General features: G+C 47.8%; 1 protein-coding gene across 7 annotated transcripts in view; it reads right to left on the bottom strand.

The window, feature by feature from the left end:
• LOC144175087 (uncharacterized) overlaps window positions 1–3,099 on the bottom strand; it is a 34,365-nt gene extending 31,266 nt beyond the window's left edge. For 2 of the 7 annotated variants that reach the window (XM_077704145.1, XM_077704142.1), the window contains exons 1-2: window positions 2,969–3,099; window positions 1,097–1,155 (exon numbers count right to left, since the gene is read on the bottom strand). The gene's annotated coding sequence lies outside the window, so the exon portion shown is untranslated. Of the gene's footprint in view, window positions 1–1,096; window positions 1,170–1,866; window positions 2,862–2,968 lie in introns of those variants that run through there. The other 5 variants (XM_077704147.1, XM_077704146.1, XM_077704141.1 and 2 more) reach the window with 4 other exon arrangements.
• Window positions 3,100–13,378: the final 10,279 nt, after the last annotated feature.

The following is a 13,378-nucleotide window of genomic DNA, read 5'->3' as shown; positions in this document are numbered from 1 at the left end:
CCCATTGTGGCATCCTCTTCGAGGAAAGCTGGACAGCACAAATCTCTCAGTGAGCACCGACACTGCAAAGAACCCTTTCCAGCAGAAATACAATTTCAATTTATATGAGAATTTTTGTACACGAGAATTCACAGAAAAAAATCTGCAGCTAAATGCAACTTTTTCCAGACTTCACTAACGTCACAGACCATTCGTTTCCCATCATCGAGAAGATTGCATCTACCATGGTGTATCAGGACTGGGATGCACCTGCTTTTATGGAGGAAAGCCGAACAGTGTTGGACACCCATCGGTCCCTGAACAGTATCAACCACAACCCAAAAACTATGAAGAGTGCATCATCAGAAGCAGTTGTGCAGTGCATTCAACGGGCAAGGGTTAATTTCCCCGTAGAACGCTCTTCATTACATGTTTGAAGTGGGAGGGTACGCACTGCATGAAGTATGAGAGGCTACGATGTTCGTCCCACTGCAAGAGGAGTTTGTTAATATGAAAGAGACCGGTCAGATCGCAACCACCAATGCCTTCTGTGGCTGGACACAGCTTTGGCTGCCAGATCCTAAAGCTAAACAGGTGCATGTAAGTATTACCTGTATCAGACTACCTCATTGACCGCTCACTATTTTTGTGGCTGGTCGTGGAGCTTTAATTCAATCCCACGAGCACTTATAAAACCGAAACAGTTGAGGCGCTTGCAACCGCACACAACTCGGCCGCGCTTTCCAATACTTGGCCGCCCCACCCTTATAGCTACCTGTGCTTTATAACCCCACCTTTATAGCCACACTCTTTTCATTACCAAAGCATCGTGAATGAGGCAAGGATCAAACCAAATGAAGCACCTCGTATTGTTTAGCTCAATAAACAACCCTTTTGCATTATGGCATAACAATAAACATGCACATTTGCACGTAAAATTCACACTCAATATAAAATCCGTGAATGCCTTCCGCTTAACTAATAACCGCTTTAGATGTCCACTAAAAATGAATTACAACTTGCTAAAACAGACATCTGTAGACACAATGGCATTTGACTACAGCATCTCCCAATAAGACACCATTCCATTCATCAACTCCAAATCTGGTAAACTTACAGTTGCTTGCATTTGTTCACTTGGCCACAGGGGGGGAAGGGTCGTCATCCAAAGTGGCCCTGCACAAGCATCAACGGTTTGCATGCACACAGCAAATTATTAATCTGCAACAAAGTAGGGGAGATAAAACCATTGAAGGTCTCAGCTTTTCAATACAACTTGAGACCACAACCCCGACATCATCATCAGCCGATTTATGTTCAAAGCAGGACGAGAAGCCTCGTCCCTAAAACTAATACCCCCCATCTATCCTTTGCTATCGAGTCCATTTTTTGTAATTTTCTCTAATTCCTCACTGCAGTTCTAGTGCCATCTGTTGGTAGCCGTTCTGTCACTCAGATGGTCCAGCTATTGGCTGTCAGCTTTAGACACCCGGCCCAACTCTCCATGAGTCTATTAAGTTGAACCACGATGCTTCCTCCCCGATTCATGTTATGGTAAAGCAAACAAGCTACAGGCGCAACAAGTGAAGCATTCAGTGTTTCCACTGCGCCAGAACGTTTCAGATTCTGGCTCGAGGGCTATGAAAATTATTGTTATCGGGTGAATTCAAGTTCACTGCACTGCAAAAAATAGCCAAAACGGCCAGAACGGATTAACAACTGTTAAGACAAAAGGTAACACAAATACACTGGAAAACATGAAAAAGCGAAAATGACTGCACGTGGGAACTGCACCCCTTTTAGAGCTCCCTACTACGAGACTGCGAATACTGCAGCATCATAAGAAATAATAAAACGGCAGAATGACTGGCGCTCGCCTGAACTTACCGCGATATGCAAAGCAGGCCGGCAGCACAAGCAAAAAGACAGTGCGCGCAAATTTCCTACACAATTATGCACAAGGGGTCTCAAACTAGCAGAAAGGTCAGCTCCGGGCTGCAGTATGTCGGTTTTTTCTTCCTTCGCAGCCACCACGTGACGCGAACCCAGCAACCAAAAAGGACACGCTATCCCGTCAAGAGCGATAAAAACCGGCGAAGGGGGCTAACTAGGCGGGCGACAATCGTCTCAAAAGCAGACTACAAACTCCTCGAGGCCGAACGGAGCGCTTATCTGCGACCACGCGCCACCACGACAAAGGGAACTTCCCATGTGATAGGGACTCGCGTGGAAGGAAGCCTAGCACCTGTCGCCTCACGTTCGGAAAAGCGGGCGAAATAAAAACGAGCGAAAGGAAAAAAAAGAAAATACCGCAACCGTTTCCCCGCGCACAAAAGGAAAAAACAAAAAGGCGGTTTTCAAAAGCAACAACCCCGCCCTCTCCCTTCCGCGACAGTCCACAGAACCGGCTCGGGACAACAATAGGTCTACGTTCCACGTCCCAAGAACGAGAAGGCGTCGTCCAGCGAACGGGATTTAGGTCACGCTGCGAAAAAACTGAAACACCGGATTAAAAACTGCTACAACTGACTCGATTCGCCGTGCCTGTTGCGAACATATCCGTTAATTTCAATACACGTCGAAGAAAGGAGCCATTTCGCCCACGAAGCGTTCGAAAACGAGTCTTCTTCCCACTTTCCCGTGCGAAGCGCAGACATGCATTCCTCCATGATTGGTGGGAGCCGAAGCGGGATCGGCCGCACACGCAGCGATAACAAAGCCGCGACGTGCAGCGCACTGTTTCAATCGATTCCTTCGCGCCTAGCTAGATCGGTCATAAAACTAGCTTTTCGAAACGCGGGGAGCAACGCGTGCGAGCACGAAGTTAGCAATCAGGTTGCAATGAGTCCCCCCTCCTGTTCGGGGATGTCACTCGGTGTCACTGGCCGTACACAAAGCACCTGCCATCGCGGGACACTTTCGCAGCTCGCTGCGCTTAGCTTCAGATACTAGGTGGTACGCGTGAAGTCAGAAATAAACGTGGACTTACCAGCAAGTTGGTAAAATGCCTCATTAGTCTTCCCTCAGCTACCTCAGCGTCCCGAACAGTTTACATTTCCTTGTTTACGTTTTAATTGAGCCAGTTTCGTACCTTAAGGATATTGTCAATAATGTTGACAACCTCGCAAAAAAATACAACTTTCAAGTTGAATTATTTAATTTTGGAGTTAAATTTTTATATTCGTGTATATAATCAACTGATATTTGTTAAACTAGTTGTAAAAGGGGCATAAATTTAATGCGAAAGTGAGCGTAAAACGTGAAGGCTCAATTTACTGGATGTGCTTTTCCTTTTTGACGCAAGGTGCCGTTAGTAGTCTCGCGGTTTGTGAAGAGTCGCTCGTGGCGGAACGAAATTTGAAACTTCATCAGACCAATTTGATCATACTAATCGCTCAGGATATTGGGGACCACAATAAAGGCATCGATACCTGTACTTTCGTGTTACCATGCGTGTTACTAAGCAAGCTTTATTTTTGGATGACGTTTTTATTTGCTGTGATTGGTTTCTCGGGGACGGGACGGAGGCTGAAAGTTCTTTTCGTCTGCGTCAGAGCTCCAATTAACTTTTCGCTTAAAATTTCGCGAGTAGTTATGACCAACGTTACTAGCTTATTCTAGTAACGTTGGTTTTGACGGCAGGTCTTGCTGTGTGAACCATACATTGTTATTGTAAGTATTGTATTGTTATACATGGCGAGAATATTGCCAAGCTATTCACGGGATTATGAACAAATCCGAAATACGCATACGCTGTCTTCAACCATAATAAAAAATTCAAAGGTTTACCCGCCATGTTAAAAAAAACGTTGCCCCAAATTGTTTTTAACAGCTGTGTAAGCTTTTAGTTCCGCCGTATAGCGCTACCCAAAAAAAAAGAAAAAAAAAAAAAAGACCGCGAGCACACGCGAGCGTGCGCCTCGTAAGGAGCGCCCAGCGTCGGCCAGCTCGACCTTCGGGAACCCTCTGCCCAGCGTTCGTGGCGTGATATCGCGTGCTCTTCTACTCGCCTGTTCACGTGCGTTCGCGCTTGAAGTGGGGAGCATAGACGCCGAGTTCACGCTACAGCGCTGAGTTCGCAAACCCGGTTGGCGCGGGTTCTAGCGCGTGCTAACGCAATCCACTTTAGGAAAGATGTGAAATCCAGCGGACAAAACGCTCCGGACCTGCCAGTCATGGGTAACTTTTTTAGCGGCAAGTTCGAATGAGGTGCAACAGCCGCGTCTCCAACGAAGGGAGAGGGGCCGCCAGCTCTGCTGTTTCTCCAGCCTTGCACCACTGTGCAAGCTGCTGCAATATTTTTGCTTTAATAAAAATAAAAACGGAACAAAAGAGATGGAGAAATGGTGAAAATTGCTACGTGGATCCTGTGGCAGCTTCGAAAAGCGAGAGAGCCTTCTTTTCAATTTTTTTGTATGCTTCCCAAAAAATCTGGTGTGGTTTCCCGCGTAAAAGCTACTAGCAGCTTGGCAGATCTGCGGGAATAACAAGTAGTTAACAGTGAGCCAGTGGCATTTAGTGGCAGTTAAGTAATTTGTTCTAGTTCACTTAGTTTCGGAGAGAAGAAAATAAAGCGGATCCAAGTTTTAAAAGAAATTTTTAATAATCTGAACAAATTTTAAAACTCAAGCGCCTTCGGCATGTTTAGCGCCTGTACACACACAAATTCTTCCGATTGTTCTCTTAATTTTAATTTTTCTGCGGATACTGGTGGCGTGTCGCAGTGGCGAAGCCACGGTTAAAGTACCGCGTATTTTTAAAAAATGCTCACCAGTTGTTTCCGTTCAATGACAGGTGGTCGCTACAATTTTTTGCGAACCAGGAAGGAGGGGGTACAGCATTGACGGAGTCGTTGACGCTTCCAATTCCGCCTTCCCCCTACAACTGCAATTTTGTTTGTTTGTTTCTTTGTTTTTGTGAAGGAAGGGGGGGGGGGGGGAGTTGAAAATTAAAACGACTACCTCTGCCTATACCCTCGCACAACCCCCGGCGTATGACAGTACAGTGAGCGTTATAAGGCTCGAATAAAATATTCAGTTAACGAAGTTAATACAATATAATTAATTCACAAAGAAGTATTAAACGTAAGGTGTAGTAATTTCCAAAATGTACGACAAAAATATCGCATGAATTCTGTGGTACACATAAAATTAAAAAAATGATAATATTTTCAGGCATTCACGAAGGAATGCGCATCATATTATTCTGCGAAAGCTTAGCGAGGGCCTCGGTTCTGGCAGCCTTGATGCCAAGGTAGCATAAGTGGGTTTCGCGCCAGTTACCCGCTTATGACAGGCTGTAGACGTTCGAGTCACGCCCCGGGGGTTGTAAAGAAGGTCCCCTTCTCCCCGTGTAGTGTGAGTGGCGTGGCTACCACCCTCAAGCGTCAGATACACTTCTAGTAAATAGAAATAGCCCAGAAAGTGAAGGAGAACACAGTCGCCCAGATAGCCGAATTGGTAAGGCATTCGAGATCAAATCGAAAGGCGTGGCTTCGGTCCCCACTCTGGACGCGTGTTTTCCTTGCGTTCTTTCTTTCTCTTTTTCTTTCTCACTTGCCTGCGCAAGTTTGCGCATCTTTTCTGTAACTTTGAATCTATATGCTCACTCCTGTAATAATCCCCCTTGGGGATTGACATTATTGTGTAAATAAAAAAATAAAAATAAATTGCAAAAAGAATGTAACTTCACTAACGGTAAAAAAAGCCTAACCATTCCCTTATGCCTCCTTTGGCGTTGTAGACTGCCGGAATTTCTCATCATAACGATACCGTTTATAACAATATATCAACAGCTATGGCACCGTCAACTCTTGTATTCTTTCTATGGTAAAATAAACCGCTTATAATGCTCCAGTGCCACGATATCGGATATAACGATTGAATCCAGTTATATTGTGCACCAAAAGTGCAACACTGATGACTCTAACGACGCGATTGCGCAGCCTACTCAGGTAGTGTCTTCGTAGGAGTCCCAGGGCATGACACAGTCCCTCGGGGACTTTGTTTCCGCCAGGGACATTTACCTCAGCTAGGTGAAGCACCTATAGATGCTCTTGGAAAAGATTTGCGCTAGCTTCACACGCGGCAAACAAAGGTGACCGACTGTGGCTTCTTTTCCGCAAATTAGTAGTAGTACGACCTTGGTATATGGCATGCGAATAAAATGCTTTGAGCTCTGTTTGTTCCGTATTTTTATTTCGCTACCCACTTATAACAATTATTGGTTATAACGATGGGATTTCCTTGGCACTTGGATATTGTTATAAGTGGACTATATATATATATGTAGCGAATCAGAAAATGGGAAATGAGGGGCTCGGTGAAAATAAGACAGAAAATAAGGTTTGGCAGTCAAGAAAACCTCGGAAAGCAAAGGGGAGGCTGTGGTGGGTCATAGAAACAGATGAATAATTTTTTGAGAAAGAAAGTAAGTGGTGAAAAAATGCCCGCCGGGTGGGATCCGAACCCATGACCTCCAGAATACCGGTCTGGTGCGATAACCACTGCGCTACCGGCGGGGCTATTTCCCCACCACTTTCTCGGGTATTTATTTTAAGGTATTTTTGTTTCCTGCATTTTTCTTTCCTGCATTTCCTATTTTTGTTTCCTGCATTTAAATATAATGTACATACAATCTAAGATAGAATTGAAGCATATACAACTTGCAAAAAAATGAAGGGAGCTCACACTAACGCGTAAGACTTCAAGGTATAGCGAAGCTGTACTCAACCTTCACGACCATAACGACGGTTTAAGCCCACGATTGCAGCCGATTTGTTTCTTCTTCTCTGGCCCACTAGCCTCCAGTTTCTTCGCCTGTATTGTTAATGCGAGTCAGTGGAGGCAAAGGAGGCAAGCATTAGCCACAACACGAAACCCGTCTTAGTGTCGATTTTGACATTTAGGAAACACTGCTATGGAACTCGCTTTTCGTTTGCATAGCTTAGCATAGTGTGGGTTCGGGCTAATTGGTGTGTCGGTAAACCATAGTCGGTGACACCAACTAAACCCACCCAATTAATTACCGACACACTGCTGATCTATATTTTGGTTTACATTCGCCTTCTTTGGCGGAGGAGGGGGGGGGGTGAGGGGGGGGGGGTATGTACCATCATGTGCGTCTACACAAGGGAGTTGTGTCGTGGAAATGCTCTGGCTCGGTGTTGCACGTAGTCACCGTGTTTACCGGGACGCGTCTGGGCATTTCTGCATTCGTCGCGGTAGGGTGGATTAGTTTCGCGGGCCGGCCCCCGCCATGTCCGTGCATTCGTCACGGTGGGGTGAGCCTCCTCGCCCTTCCCGCGCGCGCAGGCGCAGTCGGGTCCAGGTCAACACGGTAACTACGTACAACCAGGAGCGTACGGAGTGCTAAAGCTTTTAGCAGTCCGTCTGTTCCGTCGTTTACGTAGTTACCGTGATTACCGGGACCCGACCGCGCCTGCGCGCGCAGAGGGGCGAGGAGGAAAGGCGAGGAGGCGCACCCCACCGTGACGAATGCACGAGCATGGCGAGGTCCTGTCCGCGGAACAAATCCCCCTGCCGCGTCGAATGCGCAAGTGCCCACACGGGTCCCGGTCACGTTGTCAACACGGTAACAACGTAAACACGGAACATACGGACTGCTAAAACTCTCTATTATGAGATCGCTTGCAGTGATGTATCATTTACAGGGCATTTTGACATCGAACGACAGATGTAGCAAAACAGTGGTAGCAACTTTCGCCGCAAATAATGATAACGAAAAGGACACCACTTGTGCACAAAATCTCGCGCAGAGGTGTTCATTATAGCCGAGGGTGTCGCTTCGGGGCTTTAAACAAAACTCTTTAGTTCGAATTTCACTTTGAATGCGTATAAACAGCGCGGTGTGTGTCAGTACTGGCAGGACCGTTTATTTTTGGCTCCGCGCGGTACATTACTTTCCTGCTTCAGTGTGGCCCGGCGTTCACTTATGCGCACTGCTGAAGCGTTGACGGAAGACGCGCGCGCTGCTTAATTTGCCTCAGATCATGGCCCGTTTCGCTCCGGGTGCCCTCCCTGACTTTCCTCGATAAACTTTATTTTTGCCGGATGGCGCTGCAAACACTGCGCGCACTTCGCTGGCGGCAATAAGTGGCATATAAATGCATACATATGAAACGCACGTATTTGCGTGCGGAGCGCGCATCAACCTGCAGGGGCATTCGCGTATGACGTGGACGAGTATATCCACTCGGAATGGCGGGATATTTAGGCCTAAAAAGGCATCCATGCCCAGTCACTTTGACAGGCTGCTGCTGCGGTAGTGTACGAAATAGTTCCTGGAGCGAATGAACTCGGCAGATGCTTTTTCCTCGCCTTCTCTTCCGACTCAGCCACTTTACGTTTGCGTGACAGCTGTCCCGCAAACGTAAAGGTTGTTAAATCAGAAAAAAAAAAGCATCGACAGCAGTGCGAAACCACGGTGCGCGCTTCCATTTTTAAATGCTAGAAGTATGTTGTATGCGTACCCGCGTTCTTCAGCTTCTTGCGTTATTTGGAATCATGAAAGGAGGGACGTTGATACCAAGCTTCATGCGTCGTCACGATGGATATGAGCGAGATTAGACGCCAATGTTTTTTTTTTTTTTTTTTTTTTACTTTTAAAGGACATCTCTAATTCCTTTCCATGCACCGTTTTAACGCTCCCGCAGTTGCTAGTCTTTTTGCTTTGAGAGATGCGAAGGCCCGCCGCTGTTTGTACGTATGTCTATAGTAAGTAAGTAAGTAAGTAAGTATTGTTGAATAAGGCGGACTTAGCCTTGCATAGCTGCCGGCAATTGCTCCGCCTAATCGTCCCCAATACCATATCAAAACTCTCAAAGTCATCACACTTCACTTAGTCCTAAAATAACAGACACACAATGTCACCACACCTCACTTAGTCCTGTGGACTGCAAGAATCCGAGTAGGAGTTGATCTTCTACAAGGACGGTGCAAACGCGGTGCGATTTCCAACGCATACAGAAACAGACCGTTCGCGAGCACTTTAGGCAGCTGTGACGACCAGTACATCAACCAGTCGTGACGAAAGGCCTGAAAAGAGCCGAAGTCTGCCTGCTCCACCGAGTAAGAACAGACTCAGCCCGTACACTAGCTTGGCTACATAAAATCAACATTGTTTCATCACCTTTGTGCCCCTCGTGCAGTGTGGCTGGTGACATTGATCACTTCATTATGAACTGCTCCAAAACCAACCCTGAGCGTACGAACTTTTTTCGTGGTCTCCAGAAGTTAGGAGTGCCCCATGCTACATCGGAGGACATTATTTTTCCTAGGGACCACTGGATTGTGCGAAGAGAGGTGTGTCTATAGTGTCGGCAACACATCCCTTTTAGTCTGCAATGCTAAGGCGTTGCGCTACGGAACGCGAAGTCGCGGGTTCCAGTACCGGCTTCGGCAGCTGTTTGTCTCATGGAGAGAGAGAGAGAGAGAGAGAGAGAGAGAGAGAGAGAGAGAGAGAGAGAGAGAGAGAGAGAGAGAGAGAGAGAGAGAGAGAGAGAGAGAGAGAGAGAGAGAGAGAGAGCACTTTATTTAACCAAGGGTTAGCGCAGCTTGGTGGCCGAAGACCGTAGAGCTTCGGCGACTGTGGCTGCCCGACCCGTGAGTGACTTCTGGATGTCCAGGCTTGAGCATCCCAGCGCTGCTTCCCACTGGTCGAGGGAGGTGATGAGAGGGAAGGGGTCAGATTTGCAGATCCACGTATGGTAATGTAATGTGGCCCGTTCTCTGCAGTGCTGGCGGGGTGTTGTGGGAAACAGTAGATTGAAAGAGAAAGCATCCACGTGTCCAAGATCTCGGCGGGGAAATTACCCTCCCCCTACGTCGAAGATTTATCTTCCCTCTCCCAGCTGTGTGGTCTAACTTCGCCGATTCCCGCGAGCAGAGGGCAGAGGGAGAGTGAGCAGGGGGAAAAGGCGATGTCCAGCTCCGGTCTCGATTCCCAGCTTGGGCTGGTGGAAAGGGCCGTGACAGCAAGGGTCTACATTGGAATCCTGGACTGAGGTCCCCACACCCCATTAGGATGCTCTTAATAAAGTTCTCTCTCTCTCTCTCTCTCTCTCTCTCTCTCTCTCTCTCTCTCTCTCTCTCTCTCTCTCTCTCTCTCTCTCTCTCTCTCTCTCTCTCTCTCTCTCTCTCTCTCTCTCTCTCTCTCTCGCTCTCTCGCTCTCTCGCTTTTGCCGAATCCCAGGATGGACACATGGGCTTCCATGTAAAAATGAAAGGGGCTGCCATGCGTTTCTCGTACACAGGATTCGCGCAGCTGCAGCCTTCGCTTGGGCCACGGCACAACCGCCGATGATAACCGCGGTGCACCATTCGGCGGTTTCCGTCACCACAGGCCCGGTCGAGTCAGCCCGGCTATAGCTGTTCTCTCCTTGCCTGTGCGTTTTGTTCACTTCGTTGTGCTGCTGAGCCCAAGGACGCGCACTCGATCCTGTCCCCGGTGGCAGCATTCCAGGTGCATGCGAAATGAGAAAACGCCCGTGCGTCCGGATTTCGGCGTGCGTTAAAGATCCCCAGGTTGTCGAAGTTCATCTAGCCGAAGACCTCCACTACGGCGTGTGTGCCTCATAGCTTTGGCACGCTGAGCCCCAACTTTTTTTTCTCCCTCTGAGGGTGACTTGAAGCTAGTGGGAATAAACTTTTACTCATCACATCATACAAACTATCTTTACCGAACGAGACAAACGGCTACCCATGGCGGTTATCTCTACTTAATCGAGTAAATGTGTGCCTCATGCATCTCCCAGCCTTTTGAGGCGCCTTTTACAATTTTAGGCTGTGACCATGCAACCTCTTGAAATTTTTGCGCGTGCGTCAGTGGGCGGGAAAAATAAAAATGAAGGTGTCAGCACTGGGGATCGAACCCCAAAACCCAGTGCTTCAATGTGAAAATCATAAGCACATGGCCACCATTTCCCCCTTCATTATGCACTCGCCCACGTATGTGACTACTTTACCGTTATGTGGGTACGACTGCGGTTCATTCGGTGTGAAGAAAATATACCTTATCCAGGACCATAGCCGCATATCGCGCATACACGTTCAGAGGGTTCGCCAAGAATGTAAATGGCAATCGACTGCTAAACATATCCAGGGGGTCGTACGGTGTCAAAGGGAAAAGAAACTCCGCCAAGTTCTCATATCAACGTAACAACGCGAAGCAACCCCCCCGCCCCTCCCACGCGTAAAGATTGACCGAGTATGAATTAAAGCTGGACACACATGTCGCGGTTGTCCACACGCTTAGCTGGAACATCAGATTTGAATTTAGCGCAGAATATCTCCAATTTTTTTTCGAAACAACTATTCATACGAATGTGAGGACTTAGGTGTCCCTTAAACGTCGGAGAAACGCAGCTGTTGTGACTAAACTATCTCACGCCAAGGCAGATGGAGACGCCTGGGTAAAACGTTGCTCCTATGCTTGCAGTGCTGCCTTTTTTCTTTTTTTTCTTTCTTGCTTGCTGACCTGGTCGGCCATAAGGTTCATTTTTGCAATTCATGAACTCGACGACGACATTCTTGGGGAAAGGTCGGTCGCTGCCATTTTTACAAGCAGTTGCCTCAACCTAGATGCAGAGGATCCGTTTTTTTTCTTCTCGCTCTACAAGCCATGCACGCGTCTTCCTGAGGTGCCCGGCGTGATTATTTCGCTCGGCGATGATCCCTTTCTCGCGCCCTCGTGGAAAGGCTGTTTCCATTGGCCGCGCGCCGCTATAGGCGAACGGAATTCAGCGCGCGTATAGACACCGTGCGTGACTGAGACGCCTACCCAGTTCACGCGCTGCGCGTTGCTTGCGGATGCGCGAAAATGCGAGCGCTGCTGCCTATTCCCCCCTTTGCATTCTTCCTGCCCGTCCTTTTGAATGCTGCGGACCTGGCGCGTTTCGCCTCGCGATTATGTGGGATAATTGGCGGTGAAACCCTCTCCCGGTGCGTGCGAAATATCGAGGTGCGAATGGCGCATGCGCGACCCCTGGAAACTACGAGCTGATACTTGGAAACCCTGAACGCAGGCCGTCATTCTGGTGCCTTTTTGCTGATATCGGTCAGTATCCTGTTTTAACTAAACAAGTCGAATAGTTCAAAGATTGAACTGGTTGGTAAGACATCGCAACAGACAGGGACGACACTATTCAGAAAGAACACGGCGCTAAATTCACTCCACTAGAAACAGAGTGATGAGCGCCGGCGACAAGATAGCGGTATACAAACGGCTGTGTCACACTCCGGCAAAAATAACCAAGAAGTAGTTCTAAAAATTCTCGCGACATTGTATCCCACAAACTTTCTTAAAATGACTCTGTCATAAGAAGGCCGGGTAGACATGGCTCAAACTGGAGCCACGGAGGATCCAATTCGTACGCCTTTCTTTTCTGCCTCGCGCCCTCCGGCGACCAGTGTCGTGGTAGAGTGTACTAGAACACTCTAGTCGTGGTGTCGTTCGTTCCCGCGGCGCTGATAACAGCAACTTGGTGGTCGGCCTAGGGCGTTTCTAGCCAATTACTTGCAGGTTGTAGGGCAGTAAAGACCAGTCAGATCACCTTCTCGTCCATTTGGCGGTTGCGTGGAGGATATCTCGTTTCTCCGAAGCTTTAGTGGACCTTATACACAGTGACAACTCCCGCTCTTATTGGCGTCTCCTGTCGTCGTAGTAATCATCGTCTCATGTTGTGATGGCACTAAAACAGCGGGAAACTCGTTTAAACCTCGCGCTAGAATGTAACACGTACTAAAAAAACACCGGGGCACTGGTTTAAGCCTCGCAAGCTCTTCGTAACACGTACTTTATAAAAAACACCGGGTCCCTCGGTCATGCCTCGCGCAAAAGCGCTTCGTGCTTAGAAGACACGAGACTTGCATGCAAAGCTGTATACCTCTATCCCCAGTGGTTTCATCTCCGTGGGCGAAAACGCCAAGGCGCCAAGAATTCACTTATACACTGCATGCTTCGCCCCTCCCCAGGTTTCACGTTAGTGGAGATGGCCCGGGATTTTTTCTCTTGGGCTCTTAAAAAAAAAGGAAACACTGTCTTGCGCGATGATGCAGGCCGACATCTGCCAACTCCCTGGGTCACCGTCTCAGTGTGACGAATCGATATTCAATTGAGGGCTGTGTTTTGTTGTCGAATCATCTTGGTCTAGTTAGAATTTTTCACGGCTTTCTCTGATCGCAAAATAGACGGTTGACGGCCCTTTTTACACCAACCCCATCCTATTACACAAATGTAGCTACACTGTGTGAAACGCCATTTTATATATACGTTACAGAACGAACCTCACTGCAGACATCCATAAATCTTCTGGACTTCTATCCTTCACACTTACCTAACTTTGAGGTTAAATTCCGTTGTTGGAGAGGGCGTGCCAAGG

This window comes from Haemaphysalis longicornis, unplaced genomic scaffold (assembly GCF_048455015.1).
Source record: "Haemaphysalis longicornis isolate Haplotype H1 unplaced genomic scaffold, Haemaphysalis longicornis Haplotype H1 scaffold_3, whole genome shotgun sequence".
NCBI classification, from domain to species: Eukaryota; Metazoa; Arthropoda; class Arachnida; order Ixodida; family Ixodidae; genus Haemaphysalis; species Haemaphysalis longicornis.
The sequence above is the reverse complement of the archived record's forward strand: the minus strand, read 5'-3'. Positions and strand labels throughout refer to the sequence as shown.